This window comes from Xenia sp. Carnegie-2017, unplaced genomic scaffold, assembly GCF_021976095.1.
Source record: "Xenia sp. Carnegie-2017 unplaced genomic scaffold, XeniaSp_v1 HiC_scaffold_13, whole genome shotgun sequence".
Classification (NCBI taxonomy): Eukaryota; Metazoa; Cnidaria; class Anthozoa; order Malacalcyonacea; family Xeniidae; genus Xenia; species Xenia sp. Carnegie-2017.
The window spans coordinates 10059585-10085012 of record NW_025813436.1 but is presented as its reverse complement, the minus strand read 5'-3'; the positions used below and the strand labels follow the sequence as shown (position 1 = coordinate 10085012).

The 25428-nt window shown below is 34.6% G+C and overlaps 4 long non-coding RNA genes across 12 annotated transcripts; all 4 read right to left on the bottom strand.

Moving 5' to 3' along the window:
* Positions 1-79: 79 nt before the first annotated feature.
* LOC124451564 lies at positions 80-25245 on the bottom strand. 4 transcript variants are annotated; one of them, XR_006950539.1, is made up of 5 exons: positions 25058-25245; positions 24410-24965; positions 13187-13374; positions 632-917; positions 80-440 (listed from the first exon to the last, which is right to left on the bottom strand). It is a non-coding gene; the product is annotated as an uncharacterized LOC124451564 (long non-coding RNA). The 4 variants fall into 4 exon arrangements; XR_006950533.1 differs by lacking the exons at positions 80-440; positions 632-917 and adding an exon at positions 12650-12923; XR_006950552.1 differs by lacking the exons at positions 80-440; positions 632-917; positions 13187-13374 and adding an exon at positions 24177-24186.
* On the bottom strand, positions 14667-20458 carry LOC124451535. Of its 6 annotated transcripts, XR_006950502.1 has the most exons (10): positions 20419-20458; positions 20261-20269; positions 19522-19694; positions 19361-19441; positions 17453-17747; positions 16808-16858; positions 16655-16726; positions 16279-16521; positions 15577-15880; positions 14667-15313 (listed from the first exon to the last, which is right to left on the bottom strand). It is a non-coding gene; the product is annotated as an uncharacterized LOC124451535 (long non-coding RNA). The 6 variants fall into 6 exon arrangements; XR_006950500.1 differs by having other exon boundaries at positions 19361-19694; XR_006950521.1 differs by having other exon boundaries at positions 16655-16722; positions 19361-19694.
* On the bottom strand, positions 21189-22213 carry LOC124451588. Its single transcript, XR_006950558.1, has 4 exons — positions 22165-22213; positions 21880-21926; positions 21538-21570; positions 21189-21308 (listed from the first exon to the last, which is right to left on the bottom strand). It is a non-coding gene; the product is annotated as an uncharacterized LOC124451588 (long non-coding RNA).
* LOC124451514 lies at positions 23142-24169 on the bottom strand. Its single transcript, XR_006950494.1, has 2 exons — positions 24000-24169; positions 23142-23528 (listed from the first exon to the last, which is right to left on the bottom strand). It is a non-coding gene; the product is annotated as an uncharacterized LOC124451514 (long non-coding RNA).
* Positions 25246-25428: the final 183 nt, after the last annotated feature.

The following is a 25428-nucleotide window of genomic DNA, read 5'->3' as shown; positions in this document are numbered from 1 at the left end:
TTAATTAGGTCTAATCCGAAACCTATCAATTTTGGAAATATTGACGTAGAAAAATGGGGTATAGAAGCTGCAGCGCACGTGTTGTTCAAAGATTTAATGATAAAAGAAAGATCAAAGACACAAGAAAAATTACCCAAGGCTATTAAAAATATGAAAAGTTATTACAAAACTTTGCAATCGACGTTTAATAAAGTATGTAAGCAAGGTCGTTCTATCATGACCCTAAATCCTATTTTTGATCATTTTGCCTCCAAGACAATTCCTTTGACGCTGTCCGAGAATACATTTTACACTCAATGTCAACGAACCATGTTGAAAAAAATATATTTACAATCAACTCATCCCACTATACAACTGGTCTTGTTACACGATAACATTTTAGAAGCAAAAGAAAGGGGTTCTAACAATTTTGATTTCTTTCTCATGATTCACATGTACGTCTACAAAATTAAAGCAAAATTTTCATTGAATCCAGACAACACTGATGCTATGGAATGGATAGATGCTTATGAAAAAATTTTTGCGATGTGCTGCGGCTGCTTACTTGTTTGCTTCTACGGATAATGCTATAGCATCCGCTTTGAAGGTGTTTCAAGATCAAATATGTGAAAATACTTTTTTCGTTGATTACCTTCATTATTTTGGTCCTAAACCTCAAGATTTTGACCTGGCCGCTTTTGACAGATTCAACGAGTATCAAAATGCAGTTGCAAACATGATATGCATTAAAAATAATAGGATAAAACTCCGTCTGCAGCAAACCGATGTACGTCACATGATTTCTTTTGATCTCTCTGATCATGTACAAGCAGCTAGCACATCTCAAAGTCAGAGAGCAGATCAACCTTTGCAATCAAACAACACTCTTTCAGATGTACTTGACAACATAGAGGCAATACGTGAACCGCAGAGAGCTCCTAAGAAAAATAAAGGTAAGAAAGAAAAATCAAAAGCAAAAATCATCCAAGCGACAAGAAACGCATGACAACAACAACAACAACGAAACAGCAACGCAAGACGACCCTACACCCCCTACAGATGACGTCTCTACACCTCCTACAGACTACGTCTCTACACCCTCTACATCATTCAACCCTACATCTCTTACACCCCTTGCATATCCTAAATCTACACCATCTGCACCCTTGCAACAGACGACTCTTTACAATCAAACCACGGAGAAGTGAGAACAGTTGAATCACCAAATGTAGAAAATTCTGATACAGATTCAAATATTCAATCACCTTCTAAAACACATTCTGCAATAAATCAAACGCAAGCTGCAAACGAAATAAGACAGATTAGAAAAGAGATGCGTCGCGAAAAGAAACATCTTCTGAAACACCTCCTCAAGCAAAAACGTTGCGTGCGATCGGAAAATGACGAGTGCTATTATGATGATACAACAAATTCGAATAATGAAGAAACTAGTGAAGTAAGAAAGAAGATAAAAAAGTGTATTGATAACGTGCTTGATAATACAAACGAGTTTTTTGGTCACATGGAAGATTACGAAGCTGAAAATTGTATGAAACGTAAATATTTGGTCGATTTTAAACGTAACTTGGAACATTGTTTGAAAAAAACTGAAAAACAGATTGAATTATGTAAATGATGTAATGGTTGCTTCATAATATACAAATTAGTGTGCATATTATAACTGATTAAAAGTTTCGTTACGTCATTGGTTATTAAAATTTATTCATAGCTTAAAGTCAGTTGTATTTTTTTGTGTGTTCTTTAAATCATAGCTTACATCGTATTTAGTATTTAATTTGAAAGTTGTTGACGAGTATGGTTGTTCATTTTTCAGGAATTGAATGGAACTGGCTGCCAACAATTTGTTTCGCTATTTGTCGGTTCGCGAGCGAGAAGGCTGGAGAGATATATTGAAAGATTTTACATTTGAACCTCACGAGTATAGGGAAACAGATTTTCCTATTTATTTCAGGCTAATTTATAGATATTTATATTCTTATATACAAGAACATTATCCGGACTCGGTTATCAGGGTTCACGTTACGTTATTTTTAGTGTTCGGACACGAGTAACGCCACATTAGGTGAACATTTTTCGGGATTTTTATCTTGGCTCGAGAGTGATTTTGTGAACATTTTACTTAATTTAATTGACGTTCAAGACCAAGGTGAACGTTTCCAATCCATACAAAATTTCCACGATCTGTTTCTTGATAACATAAGAGTATCTTTGCATGAATCGAGTAAGAAAAGATCAGAACGACAAAGCGAACGTACGCGTAGACGTAATTCCAGAAGAATAGGTATAATACAAGATACCCAAGCGCAACATAGGGAAGAGTTTCGTGCATCGTTGCAACTTATACCCGAAGCAGCGAGACAATTTTGGCAAAGACGTGATGAACGACGGAGACAAATACAGCGATGGCGAGTTCGCCGACGTCGTAGAAGAGTCAGACTTTTCCCTCACGAAAGGAGAAGCGGGAGAGGATTACGATAGAATTTATACGTCTTATTTCAAAATTCCGAAAACAGTACAATGTTGCCAAAATTGATTTCAGACATAGAAAATTATGTTATGCATTTTCTAAAATATATTGCATGAGATGCATGAGATCTTTCCCTAAACAGCCGTTCAACACGCATCCTTGCGACACCAAAAAATGTCCGTTTTGTTGGCGTACGAAATGTCAAGAAGATGCGGCATACAGACCTAAATGCGACATTTGTTTTGCACCTTGCGCTAGCCGAGAATGTTTGCAAGTTCATTACGGAAAATGTGAAACCATTGATTTGACTGGATTTAAGAAGATTGATCGAGATTTGGATGTCAACTTGAAGTGTCTCATCGATTACAAGTATGACGAGGATGCAGGAGATTGGAAGTATCCCTATTGTTCTCTGTTCAATATTCATTCTCTTCGCATGAACGAATACATGACGATTGACTCCTTTGTCGACGACTACCTCCGTTTTAGAAAAATGAATAAAGTTAAAATGAAAATTGAGAAAGAACATAAAGAGGCGGAAAAAGCTCGGTTGGACGGTCCAAAAACCTAAAAGACGACTATGGAAGAACGATATAAAATAGGTATGGAAGAACGTCGTAAGGAACGCGAAAACGACGAAGGAAACGCGAGGGTTTACCTGATGATGATGATGATGATGAAAACCTAATGAGAGAGAACGTTTGACGAAAATGGACGAGGATGACGACGACGAGTTTGATGACGAAGGATTTGATTACGATAGTTATGATAGAATGGCTGCACCCATGTTGAAATTATTCAACAGATTGGAACAAGAAGGATGTTCTATGGTTTCTTTTCCCGAAACACATATTTTTCCAGAAGATGATGCTATGATAGAAGCATTGCGCGGAGAATAGCGAACTATATGCGGTGAACAATTTCCTCATCTTGTCAAAGTTTTGGACCATGCTACGTTTGGTATAGGATACATGGACCCGGAAAGATGTCGCGACGACGAAGATCCGCAACCTCATCTAAGAGTTTATTTGAAAATGGATTACGAAGTGTACACGGATGTATACAACGAGTACATTGTTGCAGATACGACGCTTACCATTACGTTTGTTATTCCCGAACGTGTCAATCATTTTTTAGAAGGTATTGTCACCTTTGATTTGCAAACACAAGATGGTTCCGACACCTATACTTTAAATTTGAGAAGCGATAACAACTATAAGGAAATACAAGTAGCAAACGATCATATTATTTTTCTGGATAAACGATTGTATTATTCTATCATTCAAATAAAAAACGTGAATGGTGCACGTGACGAACGACAATTTATCAAATTTCAAAATAGCAATCATGCTTATTTTGCAACAGCATTGAATGAACCTCGAACCTATGACGTACGATTCTCACCTACAACTTCAGAAATTTCATTGGGAAACAAATTCAAATTTTAGATTTAAGTCAACTACCAATCACGTCCACGAAACAAAATATGGTGCTGATTGTAGGATTATTTAATCAAGTTGTCTTGTTATTTAATCAACTTTAATTGATAATTGAAAAGTAAGGGTGAGTTTTCTAAAAGTAAGGGTGAGTCTTCTATCAGTAAGGGTGTGTCCTTTAAAAGTAAAGGTGAGTCTTCTAAACATAAGGGTGAGTCATCTAAAAGTAAGGGTGACTCTTCTAAAAGTTTGTGAGTGCCTTCTAAAAGTAAGGGTGAGTCTTCTAAAAGTAAGGGTGAGTCTTCTTAAGGTAAGAATGTGCCTTCTAAAAGTAAAGGTGAGTCTTCTAAAGGTAGTGGTGTGTCATCGAAAAGTAAGGGTGAGTCTTCTAAAAGTAAGGTGAGTCTTCTAAAAGTAAAGGTGAGTCTTCTAAAAGTAAGGTGAGTCTTCTAAAAGTAAGGGTGAGTCTTCTAAAAGTAAGGGTGAGTCTTCTAAAAGTAAGGGTGTGTCTTCTAAAAGTAAGGTGAGTCTTCTAAAAGTAAAGGTGAGTCTTCTAAAAGTAACAGTGTCTTCTAAAAGTAAGGTGAGTCTTCTAAAAGTAAGGGTGTCTTCTAAAAGTAAGGATGAGTCGTGTAAGAGTAAGGGTGAGTCACCTAAAAGTAAGGGGGTGTCTTCTAAAAGTAAGGGTGAGTCTTCTAAAAGTGGGTGATTCTTCTAAAAGTAAGGGTGAGTAAGTAAGGTGAGTCTTCTAAAAGTAGGGTGTGTCTTCTAAAAGTAAGGGTGAGTCTTCTAAAAGTAAGGGTGAGTCTTCTAAAAGTAAGGGTGTGTCTAAAAGTAAGGGTGAGTCATCTAAAAGTAAGGGTGAGTCATCTAAAAGTAAGAGTCAGTCATCTGAAAGTAAGGTTGAGTCTTCTAAAGGTTAGGGTGTGCCTTAAAAAGTAAGAGTGAGTCTTGTAAAAGTTAGGGTGTGTCCTTTAAAAGTAAAGGTGAGTCTTCTAAACATAAGGGTGAGTCATCTAAAAGTAAGGGTGAGTCTTCTAAAAGTTTGGGTGCCTTCTAAAAGTAAGGGTGAGTCTTCTAAAAGTTTGGATGTGCCTTCTAAAAGTAAGGGGAGTCTTCTAAAAGTAAGGGTGAGTCTTCTAAAAGTAAGGGTGTGTCTTCTAAAAGTAAAGGTGAGTCTTCTAAAGGTAGGGGTGTCATAGAAAAGTAAGGGAGTGCCTTCTAAAAGAAAGGGTGTGTCTTCTTAAAGTTTGGGTGTGCCTTCTTAAAGTAAGGGTGAGTCTTCTAAAAGTAAGGGTGAGTCTTCTTAAGGTAAGGGTGTGTCTTCTAAAAGTAAGGGTGAGTCTTCTAAAGGTAGGGGTATGTCATCTAAAAGTAAGGGTGAGTCTTCTAAAAGTAAGGGTGAGTCTTCTAAAAGTAAGGGTGATTCTTCTAAAAGTAAGGGTGAGTCATCTAAAAGTAAGGGTGAGTCATCTAAAAGTAAGGGTGAGTCATCTAAAAGTAAGGGTGAGTCTTCTAAAAGTAAGGGTGAGTCTTCTTAATGTAAGGGTGTGCCTTCTAAAATTAAAGGTGAGTCTTCTAAAGGTAGGGGTGTGTCATCGAAAAGTAAGGGTGAGTTTTCTAAAAGTAAGGGTGAGTCTTCTAACAGTAAGGGTGTGTCTTCTAAAAGTAAGGGTGAGTCACCTGAAAGTAAGGGTGAGTCATCTAAAAAGAAGGGTGAGTCTTCTAAAAGTAAGGGTGTGTCTTCTAAAAGTAAGGGTGAGTCTTCTAAAAGTAAGGGTGAGTCATCTAAAAGTAAGGGTGTGTCTTCTAAAAGTAGTAGCGTTTCATCTAAAAGTAAAGGTGTATCATCTGAAAGTAAGGATGAGTCTTCTAAAAGTTAGGGTGTGCCTTTAAAAGTAAGGTGAGTCTTCTAAAGTAAGGGTGTGTCCTTTAAAAGTAAGGTGAGTCTTCTAAACATAAGGGTGAGTCATCTAAAAGTAAGGGTGAGTCTTCTAAAAGTTTAGGAGTGCCTTCTAAAAGTAAGGGTGAGTCTTCTAAAAGTAAGGGTGATTCTTCTAAAAGTAAGAGTGAGTCTTCTAAATGTAAGGATGAGTCTTCTAAAAGTTAGGGTGTGCCTTCTAAAAGTAAGGTGAGTCTTCTAAAAGTTAGGTGTGTCCTTTAAAAGTAAAGGTGAGTCTTCTAAAATAAGGGTGAGTCATCTAAAAGTAAGGGTGAGTCTTCTAAAAGTTTAGAGTGCCTTCTAAAAGTAAGGGTGAGTCTTCTAAAAGTAAGGGTGATTCTTCTAAAAGTAAGGGTGAGTCATCTAAAAGTAAGAGTCAGTCATCTGAAAGTAAGGTTGAGTCTTCTAAAGGTTAGGGTGTGCCTTAAAAAAGTAAGACTGAGTCTTGTAAAAGTTAGGGTGTGTCCTTTAAAAGTAAAGGTGAGTCTTCTAAACATAAGGGTGAGTCATCTAAAAGTAAGGGTGACTCTTCTAAAAGTTTGGGAGTGCCTTCTAAAAGTAAGGGTGAGTCTTCTAAAAGTTTGGGTGTGCCTTCTTAAAGTAAGGAGGAGTCTTCTAAAAGTAAGGGTGAGTCTTCTAAAGTAAGGGTGTGCCTTCTAAAAGTAAAGGTGAGTCTTCTAAAAGTAAGGGTGATTCTTCTAAAAGTAAGAGTGAGTCTTCTAAATGTAAGGATGAGTCTTCTAAAAGTTAGGGTGTGCCTTATAAAAGTAAGGCTGAGTCTTGTAAAAGTTAGGGTGTGTCCTTTAAAAGTAAAGGTGAGTCTTCTAAACATAAGGGTGAGTCATCTAAAAGTAAGGGTGACTCTTCTAAAAGTTTAGGAGTGCCTTCTAAAAGTAAGGGTGAGTCTTCTAAAAGTAAGGGTGATTCTTCTAAAAGTAAGGGTGAGTCATCTAAAAGTAAGAGTCAGTCATCTGAAAGTAAGGTTGAGTCTTCTAAAGGTTAGGGTGTGCCTTAAAAAAGTAAGACTGAGTCTTGTAAAAGTTAGGGTGTGTCCTTTAAAAGTAAGGTGAGTCTTCTAAACATAAGAGTGAGTCATCTAAAAGTAAGGGTGAGTCTTCTAAAAGTTTGGGAGTGCCTTCTAAAAGTAAGGGTGAGTCTTCTAAAAGTTTGGATGTGCCTTCTTAAAGTAAGGAGGAGTCTTCTAAAAGTAAGGGTGAGTCTTCTTAAAGTAAGGGTGTGCCTTCTAAAAGTAAAGGTGAGTCTTCTAAAGGTAGGGGTGTGTCATAGAAAAGTAAGGGAGTGCCTTCTAAAAGAAAGGGTGTGTCTTCTTAAAGTTTGGGTGTGCCTTCTTAAAGTAAGGGTGAGTCTTCTAAAAGTAAGGGTGAGTCTTCTAAAAGTAAGGGTGCCTTCTAAAAGTAAAGGTGAGTCTTCTAAAGGTAGGGGTATGTCATCTAAAAGTAAGGGTGAGTCTTCTAAAAGTAAGGGTGAGTCTTCTAAAAGTAAGGGTGAGTCTTCTAAAAGTAAGGGTGAGTCATCTAAAAGTAAGGGTGAGTCTTCTAAAAGTAAGGGTGAGTCTTCTAAAAGTAAGGGTGTGTCTTCTAAAAGTAAGGTGAGTCTTCTAAAAGTAAAGGTGAGTCTTCTAAAAGTAACAGTGAGTCTTCTAAAAGTAAGTGTGAGTCCTCTAAAAGTAAGGGTGTGTCTTCTAAAAGTAAGGGTGACTCTTCTAAAAGTAAGGGTGAGTCATCTAAAAGTAAGGCTGTGTCTTCTAAAAGTAAGGGTGAGTCTTCTAAAATTAAGGGTGATTCTTCTAAAAGTAAGGGTGAGTAAGTAAAGGTGAGTCTTCTAAAGGTAGGGGTGTGTCATCGAAAAGTAAGGGTGAGTTTTTTAAAAGAAAGGGTGAGTCTTCTAACAGTAAGAGTGTGTCTTCTAAAAGTAAGGGTGAGTCATCTAAAAGTAAGGGTGAGTCATCTAAAAGTAAGAGTCAGTCATCTGAAAGTAAGGTTGAGTCTTCTAAAAGTAAAGGTGTGTCTTAAAAAGTAAGGGTGAGTCTTGTAAAAGTTAGGGTGTGTCCTTTAAAAGTAAAGGTGAGTCTTCTAAAATAAGGGTGAGTCATCTAAAAGTAAGGGTGAGTCTTCTAAAAGTTTGGTGTGCCTCTAAAAGTAAGGAGGAGTCTTCTAAAAGTAAGGGTGAGTCTTCTAAAAGTAAGGGTGCCTTCTAAAAGTAAAGGTGAGTCTTCTAAAAGTAGGGTGTGTCATAAAAGTAAGGGAGTCTTCTAAAAGAAAGGGTGTCTTCTAAAAGTAAGGGTGTGCCTTCTAAAAGTAAGGGTGAGTCTTCTAAAAGTAAGGGTGAGTCTTCTAAAAGTAAGGGTGTCTTCTAAAAGTAAAGGTGAGTCTTCTAAAGGTAGGGGTGTGTCATAGAAAAGTAAGGGTGAGTTTTCTAAAAGAAAGGGTGAGTCTTCTAACAGTAAGGGTGTGTCTTCTAAAAGTAAGGGTGAGTCATCTAAAAGTAAGGGTAAGTCATCTAAAAGTAAGGCTGTGTCTTCTAAAAGTAATAGCGTGTCATCTAAAAGTAAAGGTGTGTCATCTGAAAGTAAGGTTGAGTCTTGTAAAAGTTAGGGTGTGTCTTTTAAAAGTAAAGGTGAGTCTTCTAAACATAAGGGTGAGTCATCTAAAAGTAAGGGTGACTCTTCTAAAAGTTTAGGAGTGCCTTCCAAAAGTAAGGGTGAGTCTCCAAAAAGTAAGGGTGATTCTTCTAAAAGTAAGGGTGAGTCTTCTAAAAGTAAGGGTGATTCTTCTAAAAGTAAGGGTGAGTCTTCTAAAAGTAAGGGTGAGTCTTCTAAAAGTAAGGGTGTGTCTTCTAAAAGTAAGGGTGAGTCATCTAAAGATAAGGGTGTGTCTTCTAAAAGTAATAGCGTGTCATCTAAAAGTAAAGGTGTATCATCTGAAAGTAAGGTTGAGTCTTCTAAAAGTTAAGGTGTGCCTTATAAAAGTAAGGCTGAGTCTTGTAAAAGTTAGGGTGTGTCCTTTAAAAGTAAAGGTGAGTCTTCTAAACATAAGGGTGAGTCATCTAAAAGTAAGGGTGACTCTTCTAAAAGTTTGGGAGTGCCTTCTAAAAGTAAGGGTGAGTCTTCTAAAAGTTTGGGTGTGCCTTCTAAAAGTAAGGGTGAGTCTTCTAAAAGTAAGGGTGAGTCTTCTTAAGGTAAGGGTGTGCCTTCTAAAAGTAAAGGTGAGTCATCTAAAAGTAAGGGTGAGTCATCTAAAAGTAAGGGTGTGTCTTCTAAAAGTAATAGCGTGTCATCTAAAAGTAAAGGTGTATCATCTGAAAGTAAGGTTGAGTCTTCTAAAAGTTAGGGTGTGCCTTATAAAAGTAAGGCTGAGTCTTCTAAAAGTAAGGGTGAGTCTTCTAAAAGTAAGGGTGTGTCTTCTAAAAGTAAAGGTGAGTCTTCTAAAAGTAGGGTATGTCATCTAAAAGTAAGGGTGAGTCTTCTAAAAGTAAGGGTGAGTCTTCTAAAAGTAAGGGTGTGTCTTCTAAAAGTAAGGGTGAGTCATCTAAAAGTAAGGGTGAGTCATCTAAAAGTAAGGGTGAGTCTTCTAAAAGTAAGGGTGAGTCTTCTAAAAGTAAGGGTGTGCCTTCTAAAAGTAAAGGTGAGTCTTCTAAAAGTAAGGGTGTGTCATCTAAAAGTAAGGGTGAGTCTTCTAAAAGTAAGGGTGAGTCTTCTAAAAGTAAGGGTGTGTCTTCTAAAAGTAAGAGTGAGTCATCTAAAAGTAAGGGTGAGTCATCTAAAAGTAAGGGTGTGTCTTCTAAAAGTAAGGGTGAGTCTTCTAAAAGTAAGGGTGTGTCTTCTAAAAGTAAGGGTGAGTCTTCTAAAAGTAAGGGTGAGTCATCTAAAAGTAAGGGTGTGTTTTCTAAAAGTAATAGCGTGTCATCTAAAAGTAAAGGTGTATCATCTGAAAGTAAGGTTGAGTCTTCTAAAAGTTAGGGTGTGCTTTATAAAAGTAAGGTGAGTCTTCTAAAAGTTAGGGTGTGTCCTTTAAAAGTAAAGGTGAGTCATCTAAACATAAGGGTGAGTCATCTAAAAGTAAGGGTGTGTCTTCTAAAGGTAAGGTGTGTCTTCTAAAAGTAAGGGTGAGTCTTCTAAAAGTAGGGTGAGTCATCTAAAAGTAAGGGTGTGTTTTCTAAAAATAATAGCGTGTCATCTAAAAGTAAAGGTGTATCATCTGAAAGTAAGGTTGAGTCTTCTAAAAGTTTGGGTGTGCCTTCTAAAAGTAAGGGTGAGTCTTCTAAAAGTAAGGGTGAGTCTTCTTAAGGTAAGGGTGTGCCTTCTAAAAGTAAAGGTGAGTCTTCTAAAAGTAGGGGTGTGTCATCTAAAAGTAAGGGTGAGTTTCTAAAAGTTAGGGTGAGTCTTCTAAAAGTAAGGGTGTGTCTTCTAAAAGTAAGGGTGAGTCATCTAAAAGTAAGGGTGAGTCATCTAAAAGTAAGGGTGAGTCTTCTAAAAGTAAGGGTGAGTCATCTAAAAGTAAGGGTGAGTCATCTAAAAGTAAGGGTGTGTCATCTAAAAGTAAAGGTGAGGCTTCTAAAAGTAAGGGTGAGTCTTCTAAAAGTAAGGGTGAGTCATCTTAAAGTAAGAGTGACTCTTTCTAAAATTAAGGGTGCATCTTGTAAAAGTAAAGGTGAGTGTTCTATAAGTAAGAGTGTTTCTTCTAAAAGTAATCATGAGTGGTGTAAAAGTAAGGGTTTGTGATGTAAGAGTAAGGGTATAGTCATCTAAAAGTAATGGTTTGTCATTTAAAAGTAAGGGTGAGTCATCTAAAAGTAAGAGTGAGTCTTTCTAAAATTAAGGGTGCATCTAAAAGTAAAGGTGAGTGTAAAAGTAAGAGTGTTTCTTCTAAAAGTAAGCATGAGTGGTGTAAAAGTAAGGGTGAGTGGTGTAAGAGTAAGGTATAGTCATCTAAAAGTAATAGTTTGTCATCTAAAAGTAAGGGTGAGTCATCTAAAATTAAGAGTGAGTCTTTCTAAAATTAAGGGTGCATCTTGTAAAAGTAAAGGTGAGTGTTCTATAAGTAAGAGTGTTTCTTCTAAAAGTAAGCATGAGTGGTGTAAAAGTAAGGGTGAGTGGTGTAAGAGTAAGGGTATAGTCATCTAAAAGTAATAGTTTGTCATCTAAAAGTAAGGGTGAGTCATCTAAAATTAAGAGTGAGTCTTTCTAAAATTAAGGGTGCATCTTGTAAAAGTAAAGGTGAGTGTTCTAAAAGTAAGAGTGTTTCTTCTAAAAGTAAGCATGAGTGGTGTAAAAGTAAGGGTGGGTTGTGTAAGAGTAAGGGTATAGTCATCTAAAAGTATTGATTTGTCATCTGAAAGTAAGGGTGTGCCTTCTAAAAGTAAAGGTGGGGCATCTAAAAGTAAGTGTGAGTCATCTATAAGGAAGGGTGAGTGGTGTAAAAGTAAGGGGGAGTGGTGTAAAAGTAAGGGGGAGTGCTTTAAAAGTTAAGGTGAGTAGATGTAGATGAGTAAATGTATAGTTAAATACATACCCAAACAATATTACGTAACCACTGACATGATGTAACTGTAGCACCATGTTCCCCATTAAACTTTAATGTGAAAAGCCTGACTGTTCTTCTTTTCTAATTTCTTGAACTTTAGGATGGCTGTGATTTAAAATATATAGTTTTAATGGCTTGACATTCCTCATCCTCATCTTCTAATTGATATATAAACAACAATCAATCATTATTATGTTAAATATGAAAAGATAAAGCAGTAGTAATTAAAAAAAAATTTAAAAAAAAATGAAAATGAAGTTCTGTATTGTTGTTGCTTTTTTGGATTTTTCATTTTGAAACAACGATCAACCCACCAATTTTACGATAAACATGTTTCGACTTGTTTACAATGTCAAATTTATAATATAGGAGGATACATTGTACATGATACATATTAGTTAATAAAAGTTAAAGATGAATGACTTAATGTAAGTTTGCAAAAAACATGTTTATGGTAAAAAAAGTTTACAACAAAAACCAATCACCTTTTGGTATAAATATAACAAAATAACACCACACACCTGCTTTTTTCGGTCAGCTGGATGGAACAAACAAAGAACCTGAGTTGTTGAGTGTCCTCTCTTGACGTACCCGTTAGGAGTTCTCATTTTGACAAAGATCTCCTTTTACTTTGGGATATCGATTTGATTCTCTGTCGTGTGATAATGCAGGCTCATCATGTTTTCAAAATGTTTTCCTCCCCAAAATGTTGGTAAGAAAGATTCCCATTGGATACACGTTAAGAGAAATGGAAAAAAATTATATATATCTTGTTATGAAATATGTTCATTGAAACTTTCAAATTCAAAAATGATCATGTACTGCTCAGCCATTTAAACTCTTTGAGCAAGAAATCTTTTTGAAACATAATGGCGTTACCTTTTGTCATCTCCTCGTAGTCATTTTAAATCATAAAGTTCACTTCTGCTTATAAATCTATCTGCTGCACACTTTTAATCATAACGTCAACGCAATTCAGCATCAAATTAAACCCACCGAGCCATTATCAAATGTTGTCACACAACAAGATGGCCGCCATCTATTCAGATGACTTCCAAGCCCCTTCCTTGCTTGCCGAACTGTACTGCCTTCGCCGCCCCCGACTTACTGCTTTCCCTGTAGTGTCTTCGGCCCCCCTTGACTTACTTAATACTGCAGATTATATTACAGGTCACGATCGATATTCATCAAACTATACAAATTATTTAGTAAATCATTTAATTATTCATACTACTTCAATTCTTATTCCGGTTTTTATGTACAGTCTATCAATTCATTATGATCATTACAGGAGTATTATAATTACTTTAAACTATTGACAAAAAGACAATGTACAATATTATTTTATTGTACATTAAAGCATTTAACTTAAACTTCATCTAAATAAAGTAGGAAGGAAGGGGAACTTCCAACTTTATTTACATTGCCAATTATACTTATAGTGGAGCCAAACTAGAATCTATTACCATAAGCAATATTACCATTAACGCAGCATTATTATCATCGTTTCCCTTCAATTTCACTTGTATCGCCATCTAAAAATAGAATGTGTTTCCAATAGATTTTTAAACACAAAACACATATTAAACATATTTCATTTTGATGAAGTAAAAAATGAAGATTTTATGTTTAAATTGGGTTGTAACATTATACAACAAATTTCGAATGTTACTAAAAGAATGTATAATCTTTGAAGATGAGTCATCTCAAAAGCAATATCTGCGAATTATCATCAAAACAAGCATCGTAAGGGAAAAATGCGACGAAATTTTAGATGGAAAACATAAACATAACATACCATGTTTGTTGTCCATTATCTGCTGACACAACGTGCAATTTTCTCCCAATTACTCCATTTGCAGCCAGAGTCCATTGACTTTTACTTCTTTCTAACACACTTCTTTTGCATTTGTAGCGCACCAATGTTCATTACATTGAACTCCACTGCTCACAATCTTTGACGATGTGTCATCTCAAAAGCAATATCTGCAAATTAAAACCATTCGCAAAACGCTTCAATAAAACACTTAGGAAGAGAGACAATAACAAAACATACCAATTCTGTTTTTTATCTATAGTCCATTATCTTCCCCAATAACATCAACATTTCATTGAAATAGTCATTTACACTCATAAAACACAAAATAATTCCTTCTTCAAACAGTACATAAGCTGCTAATAATTTATACAAGAAAAAAAATATCACTCAAAAAAAATTTCTGGAAATTTTTCTTAATATTACAACAACCTAGGAAATCAGCAATACAACCTCCTAGAAAGTATATTACTCATGAATGTAAATAAACTCATATAAACAATTACAACAACAATTTCAACAACCAACCAGTTTTTGACGTTACAACTCCTTTCATTTGTTGCAGCATGTTCTTCTTTCTTATAAGGGAGTCCCACACACAAACGAAATCCATCACCTTTTTCCTTTTGCATGAGCTTGAACAAAAAGTGCTTAAAGATACAAAATACAATTAGTAACATATCAAAACAGTCGTATTAATTGAAATACAGAAATAACAACTTCCCTTTTATTTTCTTTGTCAATGAAGAATTTCATTCTGAAGAAGTTGACATGCACTTTCACCATTGTTCAGAAAAATCACAATTGTTAATAAATCTTTTGTCATTTTGGTTCCTTCACGCATGCACAATCATTCTATACAACATACAATTAACGACAATTAATACACTGCAAACAAGCAAAAATAGGCGCTCTGGTCCTCCTAGATGACCTTCTCTCAAAGGGAAAAGGAGCAGGAAAAGAGAAAAAACATTTTAATAATTACTCCCACGGTCGATAATAACAGGAATTAAAAAGCGAAATAGCTGCTAGTATTAAATGATATGTTTCATTATTAACAATCAATTAATGACCAACAACAGTAACTGTTTTAAAGTGTGTGTATTTTTGTTACATATTCATGAAAGCCGCGTTGGATGATGAAAACTACAACGATGCAGCAAGGGGCTGCTGCGTATTTGTCCATTGTTTCATATTTCAAATGGTTTTGAATACGACGAGATGACTTTCATCACAATACCTTTTTTAAACGTATTCCTGACGCTGGCAAACGTGAAAATCAAGTTGTTATAATGGCCTATTTAACTCCAAATATTGATAAGGATATGCCTTTCAATTTGATGTTCTGTCATGTAATAAAATGACATAAAGTGTTAAAACTTTTATAGATCAGTCTGTATCAAATTTTAAAATATCATTCAGTAACATAATTTATTCATATTACATTAATTTTATTTTGGCATTTGTCCAAAGTAGAATCTATTCATTTATTGTACAATTTACAATCATAATAAATGGCTTATCAATCATAAGTACATAATATGAAGATCAAAGAAGCAATTCAATGTTACTTGTGTCGAATAATCAAAACTAATTACACATTCAATACAATACTTTCAAAGAAATAATATAATTAATAATATAATTAATAATATAATTAATAATATGATTGATAATATAATTAATAACACAAATAATGAATCAACTATAGACAATATCTACTAATATCCATATATTTTTATCATGATATGAGTGCAGTTTAAGTTGATATGAACTTGAAAGCAGATATATTATATACACAACTTCGAGGAAAGGAAAAGGGACTTCAATACCCCAGTTATATCATCACTTAAAGATGGCTTAGTGCAGAGTTGATCATCTTTGATTATCAGCTGACCACCGTTAGGTGGGCTCATACAACAATGGGGCCCATCATCATTATATGAACAAACAACTGACATCAAGAATGAATCAAAACTACACATAAACAATCTTGGCCATGAATCACCATGACACATTCGTAATGAAAAACTAGTGAGAGTAATTGAAGCAAAGGACACAGGTGGCAAAGGGACTTTCACAACTCTATCTACTACATCCATGTTGGATCTACAATACAAGAAAACATGAAATAATGATATGCATTTCTTTCATATTATATTACATTGACTCCCAAAAACTGTTATAGTCTAAGCCCCTAAATCACAAATATTATAATGAATCCACCTAACTCACTAACACTATACTTCTACTATACTTCTTGCATTTAACTCATAAACACTATAAGTCACACAATTAGCTTGCATTTCACACATCTAAGTACCAATAATTAAATACAATACATTTATACGAGATGACGTTCATCACAATACCTTTTTTAAACGTATTCCTGACGCTAGCTTATATCTGCTACATTTGATTGAAGAAAAACATCGCTTTGAACTTCATCGATAATGGCTTCTTCACCAAACTTCAACGAACGAATTGATTCTCACATTCTATTTAAATTTACTTTTCATGTTCTTCAGCCAAAGCTGCGTGTTGCTCTTTCTTGTCTTCATCTCATCAGGCCAACATTAATAATAATTTTGAAAACAGCAACACTTTCAAAACGGATCGCTTTCTTCTATGCCAATTGCATGTTAAAAGTTCATTGCCAATGGCTGCTTCATCAAACTAAATGTAAAAGTGTGTTCAAAGAAAGCAAAATGAGACATGATAATATAGACAAAAGAAACAGCCACCATGGGTTGCTGCATAAATGCAACGTCAATTTAAATTTATTGCAAAACAAATCAAATTGATTACACTAGTTTAAATTCATAAAAAATTTTAAGTTTCAATCCGTGCCACGCCTTATAACAGCTTTCTCTTAATTCTCTACTAATCTTCCAAGTTTACTTTTGTAAAGCATTGATATGTGGTTAATCTCGCGTATTTTGTTGTATTAGACAGAATATTTCACAATAAAACCGTCTGTGAAAACTATACTTTTAAAATTGTAGTTGCGCTATTCACGACAGCTAGCTAATCTCTCCGGTAAAAAAATAAGTAATGATGAGCAAAGTACATACAACATGTGGCTTTGAGCTTCGTAAACATTGTTCTTCGTTTGTGGCGGTGACAAAACTACAACGAGAATTTCTTCTTTAAAAGTACATGTTATTACTCTATAAATCTATTCAAATAATCGCGATGATTCTACTGCCCTGAAGCAATTGAATGAACATTGATGAGAGACTTGCGGCTCCTTGCTGAAGAGTATTTGTCCTTGAACTGAACCAGCAGCTGGTGGAAATGTCGGAGAAAATCTTCCACTAATAATTAAATATAATAGATTTTTACGACATGACTTTCATCACAATATCTCTTTTTAGACGTATTCCTGTGATTGAAGAAAATAACCAGCCAAGAACCATTTAAAGATATAGAAACATAACATAACCTTACCACATCGCTTTCAACTTCATTGACAATGGCTTCTTCAGCAAACTTCAACAAACGAATTGTGACCTTGCCTATCTATATGTAAAAAGAGTAATGTTGCAAAAGAAGCAAAACGAGAAGTGTCCAACGTCAATATATCTCACATTCAAAATTTACCTTTCATGGTTTTCAGCCAAAGCTGCTTGTCGCTCTTTCTTGTCTTCATCTCTACAGGCCAACATTAATAATAATTTTGAAAACAGCAATTCTTGGTTTTTATGTGTGTCTTAAGGGAATAACAAACAAAGAAAGGGCATCCACAAATTAATATTTCCATAAATTAACCAATTCACAGTTTAGTTTGAAAACGGGAGGTCATTATCTCACAGTCCAAATTCACTTTAATTTACATACATATGATGAGAACTGTAGAGACGTCAATTTAAATTTATTGCAAAACCAATCAAATCACCATTCATATTCATTACATTAGTTTAAATTCATAAAAAAATTTAAAATTTTTCATCCGTGCCACGCCTTAACAGCTTTTTCTAATCTTCCAAGGAAGCAATACGAGACGTGTCGGACGTCATTATCTCACAGTCCAATTACTTTACACGTTTAGTATTAGCATGATAATTAATGAATAGTTTGTATATGTTAAGTACCATTATTATAATAATCCATTTAATGTTAATTACTGTCAAGTATATAAGAGTTAAGTATTTGAGATATTAAAGCAGAAGTCTGCAAGCCTTGAAAGATACGCGAAACACATAGTTAGAATTTGAAAAGTCAAAACCAAATAAAAGGCTAGCTAACCTTATTGCAGTTTGACTCATTGAAATCGAAATTTGTTGCATCTTTGGTGGGCTCAAAGAAATGAGAGAACGGTCCATGGCCAATATCATGTTGTCAAAGTCTTGCTACTCTGATGCATTAGCATTCTTTATCAATGATTTGAAATTTTCCTTGATGAAGCCTTTTTAATCTATCGATAAGTCCACCACACAAATGAAATGTCCAAGACAAATGTTCGACCTGCTCGTTTCGCTTGGTAAGATGCTTCTGAGACTTTCATCTTTAATGAAGTTTTTACAAATCTGCAACGCCCCGTCTGCGTGGTCCAAACAAATAGAAAATACAAAGGAAATATAATCAGATTTTTCCATACACGAGCAACGGTTTCTTCGCGAGGTTTGTAAGGATGAAGATCTGAGTCTTTGTGTTTAAAGCCATGAAAAAAGTATTGCTTGGCTGTTGTTGCAATTGAAATGCTTCCATTTGCTCGTCGAGTACATACATTTCTTATTGATTCAAGGTTTCATTCACTCATTTGTTCTCCTCTAGCAAACTTAGTAAATCATTCATTTTCCGTTTCCACTTTCAGACTTGTTATGTAAGAGGTTTCTCACACTTTTATTTTGGCTATCTGTTAAAATCTCTTCCAAAGGGAAAATGTTAAGTGGAAAGTTAATCTTCTCAAATGTTGTTAGATAAGATCGTTATTGTTTGTAGTTGTTGCTTATAACATTACGTTATACAATGATAGCATTCTTTTTGTTTAATAACATTCCAACTATTTAACCTTGTGATTATACTTATACATATCGGCAAGCGGGATGCTTGTAACAATCTATGTTTAACGTCGATATTATTAGATTCATTCTTTTCCAGTGGAAAGCGGGATGCTTTGTCCATATGAACTGTTCAACATGCTTCCAAACAAAAATGAGCAGGAATATTCAGTTGATTAATCTTTGATAAACCTTTCACCTTTTAACTCTGCTATACCGGTCACAAGCCCGGGACTTGTAGCGTATAAGGCTCTCTGCTTTTTAGTAGAATTGTCTCGTTTACAAGGAAGAGGAGTGGAAGGTTGATTTTCTCAAATGTTGTTAGATAAATGGTTTTATTTATCAATCTTATGTACAGCAACACAAGCACAATACACAAACATAAGCACGCTAACATAAGTACTTAACTATTTCATTGTCTTCTTGAACTACAGACTACTGCAAAATGAACAACCGGATGATCGCAATGTTAGAAGGAGCGCAATGTTAATACCACGAGTATGCTGATAAAATGATGCAAGACCAATTCATGGCTGATCTGGTGTCGGAACAATTGCGAGTAAAATTAAGCGGTAAAAGACATATAGACATCGAGAGGGAATCAAACGAAAATGACCCTTCGAGAGGTGGTAGAAGTGCAAGATGAACACAGCGTTTAGTTCCAAAAGCTATCCAGAATAAGTGAATAGCTTATGACTGAACTGTTAGGCAAACATACGTATGAACGTTTTAGAGATGAATATTCTTTGTATTAAAAGACAGTGAAACTGTTCAAGGTCAGAAACTGTTCAAATAGACTAAACCTATCTATCAGCTTGATAAGCTTTTACTCCGTTATAGTGTAAACGCAGCCTAAGTGTGCCTTACATTGACAATTGTTCCTTTTAACAAACAAAACAGTTTTATTCTTTGCACAAGTGATGTTTCATTGTTAATATCCGCATAGGGTTGTTCGTGCATACAGTTCATTGTTAATCTTAGAAAGGTATGCAAACGAGTGCTGTCATACGTTTTGGGCGTTCTTGTCTTGGACAAAACAATCTTCCACTTAGATTTTAACGCAAGAATGTCGTTTCTCGAAGTACAAAATAGCCTTAAACATAGTAGGCTAAAACTTACTTTTGACAAGTGTAAAGAAAAATAAGCTATTCACCTCTTGCTTTCGTCTTTGTCAAACGCATACCCTCTTTGTCGGCTTCCGAATTCAGCTTTTCGGCTTGCTTTAAGGGAACAACTAAACAGAAACGTTTTGGTACGTTAAGTAGTAGAACCGTATTTAAAATGAAATGAGACACAAACGACATATATTTCAACCCTGAAATCGTCGTTTCTTTGCAGAGATGATGTGAAGAAGTTCCCATTTTAACTTGAACGACGCGGGAAAATTATCTCGTGTTTGAGAAAGAATTTGGACGTCACGACGATAATTTCCGATCGTGAGCTCGTCGGAATTATTCAATATGGCAACTCTACTTTTCTCAACAAATCTTCAAAAATATTCATTATTAAAGAATTTAAGAGCTTCGCGTAGTTACATGATTGTTAGTGAAAGAGTGAAAGGTTGATGATAAAAAGTTGAAAAGTTCTTGATAGTTATCATCGCCATAAATCACCAATGGAAGAATTTACCACACGACAAAATCAATATTAAAGTAAATGGTATGAACCCGGGAGTATCGTTACATGTTTGTAAATGTAGATCGTTCAGGTTTGTATAGTAATATGAGGAGTTAAATGAGTGGGTGTTAATTGTGTATTGTTATTGTGAATTAGTATGAAGTATAATGTTTTTAGTTGATCGTTTGTTTGTATTGTGAATAAGTCTTTTAAGGTGCTGGTAATTGTAAGTAATGCACAATACACACTTGACACCCACACATTGACATCCACACATCCTACCTACCTAATACACACAATACAATGACGTAAGAACCAGATAGTAAATGTGGCTAACCTGATGTTTACTCCTCATATGAGTCTGAAGACGACTACTGCTAAGGTTGCCGAAACATCAGTCAACAACAAAAACAGTCCTTCTCAGGATTGTACCAACCTGGACGATCTACATTTAGAAACATGATATTGAAGTTGTTCATATAGGAACTTGTTGAAAACTTTGCTTCACTTTATGTGACAACAGAGGTACTTTAATTCAAAATTTTGATGATTTACATCTTCTCATAGAGTTTGATGACACCGTTTTCAACTTACTAATGTTCATCAAAAGGTTTTGCCGGTTGTTCTGTCCCTTTCACAAAAATTTTGCTAGAATCAAATGTTGATAGAACGAATAAAAATGCAAAACTGTGATTTTGTATTACAAAAGTATAGTAAAGTGGGACTGATACCCCACGAAGGTCATAATCAGATTAGCCAACTTCTGGCTTCAATTATCTTACTATATTTTATACGTGGTGCTTTATCCAGTGTAATATACATATCAGTGAACTAAACTGACTCCATAATCTGAAAGGAAATAGCCAAATTGATGATAGTTACACGACTCACTAGAAATTGTCATGTTGATGTAATGTCATAAATTGACATTCCTGATTTCTGAACCAATATTGCATATTTAATTTACAGCAACTTAATTCAAATTTAATTCACTTACACAATTGAAAGTTGTTTAATAAATATCAGAATATTACAAGTATATAAATTGAGTAAAATTGCTATCTATCTAACAAAGACCAGGCTTGAATAACCGATTTGATACATAAACTGACAGTGGCTTTGCGAACAAAGAACCGTCTATCCACGCTTACAGATGGTGGCGTTAAAAGCTTGATTCTGAAATTGCCCAAAAGAAATGAAACCAAAGAAAAGATATTCCATCAGAAAGATCTTCCAAAGATTAGGGATATTGACTCTGATGAGACGAAATATGGATGTTTATTAGGGTTATTCAAGTTTATGGAGATGAAAATAGTAATGTAAAGTTTAGATATTGAATCTTAAGTGAGACGAAACACGGATGCTTAATTGGGAAGTTTGATTCTTATTAAGGTAAAATTTTCTAATTTAAAGCCAATAAATATTTTGTGAAAAACTAACAAAACCTCCTTTTTTCTTCCTCTTTAGTCCATCATCTTTCATTCCTAAAAAAAAACAACATTTATTTAAATGAAAATAATCAAGTTTGAAGGGTTTAAGTGCTATTTTAAAAGCTTACATGAACATGGGTATTAGGGATTTTCGAGTCCTAGTAAGACAAAAGAGGGATGTTTAATAGAGATCTTACAGAGATGAAACAGGAATGCTTTAGTGGGAAGTCCGAACGACTCTTATTGAGACAAAACTGTTCTAATTTAAAGCAAATAAACATACATGTTTTTCTTACTGTTTAATCTTCTTTCATTCCTAAAAGAAACATTTATTTAAATGAAAACAATCAAGTTTGAACGTTTTAAGTGCTAGTTAAGAACTTATAATGACATATGATGTAATATTTAGTCTTTGTTCCAAAGACATCATCAGACTTATGAGTGAATAAGTCTGATGATGTCTTTGGAATAAAACAAATATTACACCATCTTTAGAATGACATGGGTATTGGGGATATTCAATCGCAGAGACGAAAACAGGGATTCTTAATTATGAAGTTCGGCTCTTATAGAGAAAAAACTGTTCTAACTTAAAGCAAATTAATATTCAGGGAAAAAAACTAACAAATCCTGCCTTGATTTTCTTCCTCTTTCATCCATCCTCTTTCATTCCTAAAAAGAAACATTTAAATGAAAATGATGAAGTTCGAAAGATTTAAGTGTTACCCTTAGGGTTACCCTTTTAGTGTAAGATTTTATTCTATTCTTGCTGTGCTTAAACAGGGATGCTTAATTGAGAGGTTTGTGTCTTGTTGAGACGAAACTGGGATACTTTATTGGGAAGTCTGACTCTTATTGAGACAAAACTGTTCTAATTTAAAGCCAATAAATACTTGGGAAGAAAACTAACAAATCCTGCCTTGATTTTCTTCCTCTTTCATCCATCCTCTTTCATTCCTAACAGAACAGAAAAAAAACTACACAGTAGAATTTTTTAAACTTGGCCATATTATAGATATTCATATTGTCTAAAATATATCCAAAATCTGGAGAGCACAAAAATTTAAAAGGAATAATACTCCTTGAGAATGTACTCTGGTATAAACTGTGAAGTTGGCACCACTCTCGACAAATAGCTATAGTTAATTATATAAGATCATATTAAGCGTATTCGTGTCATCCGACTTTGTTGATGATTTTCTACAACATATAATTATCTATATATTCTGGCCAAGTTTCAAAAATTCTACCGTGCAGTTTTAAATTATAGGCTGCTAATTAAGAGAAATGGAAAGTACACTGTAATATAAATCTTAGTGTTTTCTTCAATTTCTTGACTTTTTATACATTTTATACTATAAACCTGTGAAATATGTTCATTGAAACTTTCACTTGTTTTATTTACTAACAAACACACACCGACGACTTTTTCTGACAGGTGTAAACAAAGCAAACAACTGAGAAAGAAACAATGTGAAACATGGCGGCGTTACCTTTTCTCCTCTCGTCGTAGTCATTTTAAATCATAGTTTCGCTTCTGCTTATAACTCTCAGATGCACACTTCACGACTGAAGTAATATTGCGAATTTTTCATAATATCAACGCAATTTAGCCTCAAATTACACCTACCGAGCCATTATCAAATGCAGTCACACATCAAGATGGCCGCCATCTATTTATTTGACATCCATTTCATCCACCCCCCCCCGACTTACACATTTATTAATGCTTCAAACCCCTTCCTTGCTTGCCGCTTTCCCTGTACTGCCTTCGCCCCCCTGACTTACTGCTTTCCCTGTACTGTCTTGGGCCCCTTGACTTACTTTATACTGCAGATATTATAGGTCACCATATTCATCAAATTATTCATCAAATTATACAAATTATTCAGTAAATATTTAAATTATTCATATTACTTCAAACTTATTCGGGTTCATTATGATCATTACAGGAGTATTATAATTACTTTAAACTATTGACAAAAAGACAATTTACAATATTATTTTATCGCATTTATCTATCAAAATTGTGTGGGGCAATTTTGACAGACAAAGCATTTAACTTAAACTTCATCTAAATAAAGTAGGAAGGAAGGGGAACTTCCAACTTTATTTAGATTGACAATTATACTTATAGTGGAGCCAAACTATAATCTTAACTATATTACCATAAGCAAATTCACTGAACATCAATTCTGGGCTGGTTTTCCTTGAACAATTACCATTAACAGCATTATTATCATCGTTTCACTTCAATTTCACTTGTATCGCCATCTGAAAATAGAATGTGTTTCCAATATATTTTAAACACAAAAACATATATTAAACATATTTCATTTTGATGAAGTAAAAAAAATGAAGATTTTTCATGTTTAAATTGGGTTGTAACATATACAACAAATTGCTCATCGTCGGTTTTCAAATTATGGCAAAAAAGAATGTTACTAAAAGAATGTATAATCTTTGAAGATGAGTCATCTCAAAAGCAATATCTGCAAATTACAACCATTTACAACACAACGCTTCAATAATTGACACAACAAAGTCAACTCATGGTTTGAAGAGTTCCGCAGAAGCCGCATTGTCATCAAAAACAAGCATCGTAAGGCAAAAACTGCAACGAAATTTTAGATGGAAAACATAACGAAGCAGCAAAATCGACGCAGAATTGATAAAACGACACAGAATTTTAAAATCATCTCAAACGAGTGTGCCGTTAAACGCATATCAATTAACAAAACATACCATGTTTGTTGTCCATTATCTGCTGACATAACGTGCAATTTTTTCCCAATTACTCCATTTGCAGCCAGAGTCCATTGATTTTACTTCTTTCTAACACACTTCTTTTGCATTTGTAGCGCACCAATGTTCATTACATTGAACTCCACTGCTTACAAATCTTTGACGATGAGTCATCTCAAAGCAATATCTGCGAATTAAAACCATTCGCAACAACGCTTCAATAACCTGTGCGAGGGAAACTTAAACAGAAGTTCAATTCTTGGTTTAAAATCGCATAAAACACTTAGGAAGAAATTCTTCTTTTCTCAAAAACAGGCATCAAAACATAACCAAGAAGCGAAAACGTCAATCATGGCAGCGACTGTCGTACTTAAAAAAAAAACATCTGAAGAGACAATAACAAAACATACCAATTCTGTTTTTCATCTATAGTCCATAATCTCTAAAGACTTAGCCCAGTTTCTTCCCCAATAACATCAACATTTCATTGAAATAGTAATTTAGTCCAACTGCTGAGATGTTCACAACATATTTTTCTTTAACTCCATTGCTTAGATGGTCGAAACGAATTCACTGTTTTTGAGTCTATTGGCTTCTTGTCATCAACGCGGGGTAAATTACTCCAGATTATCGTACTTTTGGTGAAAATCACCAAAAATTCAACAAACATTACAGTCATAAAACACATATTTTCGGACCAATTTATAAAAATTCCTGGGAATTTTTCAAAAGTTAGAAATGTTTTTAAAAAACATGTTGAAATGAAATAATTCTTTCTTCAAACAGTACATAAGCTGCTAATAATTTCTACACGAAAAAAATATCACTGAAATAAATTCTCTGGAAATTTTCCATAATATTACAACAAACTAAGAAATCTTTGTACGCTTTTGTCAGAGTAATTTACCCCTCATTGTCATTTAGCTCCACTATTGATTTGCATCACAGCTTTAGTTGCTTTCATATCTGAAATGATTAAGCACAGAAAAAGAAATATCATCTCAAGTATATTATTCATGAATGTAAATAAACTCATATAAACAATTACAACAACCAACCAGTTTTTGACGTTACAACTCCTTTCATTTATTGCAGCATGTTCTTCTTTCTTTTATGGGAGTCACACACAAACGAAATCCATCACCTTCTTCATTTTGCATGAGCTTAAACAAAAAGTGCTTAAAGAGACAAAATACAATTAGGAAGAAATCAAAACAGTCATATAATTGAAATACAGAAATAACAACTTCCTTTTATTCTTCTCTATCTTCTCGGCCTGCACGACAAGGAGCCTATTCCGTAACCTAACTAAGATCGGGATCGAGAGAGGTATATCCATAGTCCGGCGTGTGACAGTACCACCTCCCCCGCTCGTCGTGGCCCCGCATGCGCCTTATGTTTTTTATGATATACTTTCGAAACATGTGTT